The sequence below is a fragment of the Alexandromys fortis genome, unplaced genomic scaffold (genome assembly GCF_014885135.2).
Source record: "Alexandromys fortis isolate MF-2015 unplaced genomic scaffold, M_Fortis_MF-2015_v1.1 scaffold_21, whole genome shotgun sequence".
NCBI classification, from domain to species: domain Eukaryota; kingdom Metazoa; phylum Chordata; class Mammalia; order Rodentia; family Cricetidae; genus Alexandromys; species Alexandromys fortis.
This window is the reverse complement of record NW_026067905.1, coordinates 2245815-2246879: the sequence shown is the minus strand read 5'-3', so window position 1 is coordinate 2246879 and position 1065 is coordinate 2245815. Positions and strand designations below refer to the sequence as shown.

At 42.7% G+C, this 1065-nt stretch overlaps 1 protein-coding gene across 4 annotated transcripts in view; it reads right to left on the bottom strand.

Moving 5' to 3' along the window:
• Positions 1-680, bottom strand: part of LOC126497313 (solute carrier organic anion transporter family member 1A5-like) — a 67503-nt gene extending 66823 nt beyond the window's left edge. For 2 of the 4 annotated variants that reach the window (XM_050135263.1, XM_050135269.1), the window contains exon 1: positions 563-662. The gene's annotated coding sequence lies outside the window, so the exon portion shown is untranslated. Of the gene's footprint in view, positions 1-562 lie in introns of all 4 variants that reach the window. The other 2 variants (XM_050135262.1, XM_050135265.1) reach the window with 2 other exon arrangements.
• Positions 681-1065: the final 385 nt, after the last annotated feature.

Below are 1065 nucleotides of genomic sequence, written 5' to 3'. Positions count from 1 at the left end.
TGTGTGTGTGTGTGTGTGTGTGTGTGTTGAATTTGTGCATAGGTCAAAAGAAATCTTACAAGAGTCAGTACTCTCCTTCCACCACATGGGTTTTGGGACTGTGATTCAGCTATAGGTCCAAGGCAACAACTAACTTTTTACCCACTGAACCACTGAAAAGCCTCCTTAACAGGTTTTCTTTTCTTTCTTTTTTTTTTTTTTTTTCGAGACAGGTTTCTCTGTGGTTTTGGAGCCTGTCCTGGAACTAGCTCTTGTAGTAGACCAGGCTGGTCTCGAACTCACAAAGATCCGCCTGCCTCTGCCTCCCAAGTGCTGGGATTAAAGGCATGTGCCACCACTGCCCGACTCTTAGTAGGTTTTCTAGCACTGTCCCTAGACCCAATCTGCTATTGGAGGCTACTTGTTCATTTCCAGACTGCCCTGACTTGAAATAATCACACAGAAACTATATTATTTGCAATACTGTTTGGTCAATAGCTTAAGCATATTTCTGGCTCACTCATATATCTTAAATTAACCCATTTCTATTATTTCATATTTTACCTTGAGGCTTGTGACCTACCAGCAAGGTTTGAGTTAGCAGCTTGTGTCTTTCTCCTCTGATGGCTCCATGGCTTCTCACAACTCTGCCTTTTTTTCTCAGTATTCAGTTTAGGTCTCCCCACCTAGTTGTACTCTGCCCTATCACAGGCCAAGCCAGATTCTTTATTCATTAACCAATAAAAGCAACACATATGCAGAAAGAATTCACTTACCACAAATCCAATATCAGACATTGCGTTTAGGTTATTATTTGTAGTTTATGGATAAAAACCAGTGTCTTGGCTTTTTCTTGGCAAGAGGGGGATTCTTGACCATTTACAGACATGATATCATTTCATTAGATGCTGAAAAAGATTTTTTTCTTTTTTTTATTGAGAATAGGAAAAAAAAGTTTCCGCCTCCTCCCAGCCTCCCATTTCCCTCCCCCTCCCCCCATTCTCCTCCCCCTCCCCCCACTCCTCTCCCCCTCCCTCTCCAATCCAAAGAGCAGTCATGGTTCCCTGCCCTGTGGAAAGTCCAAGG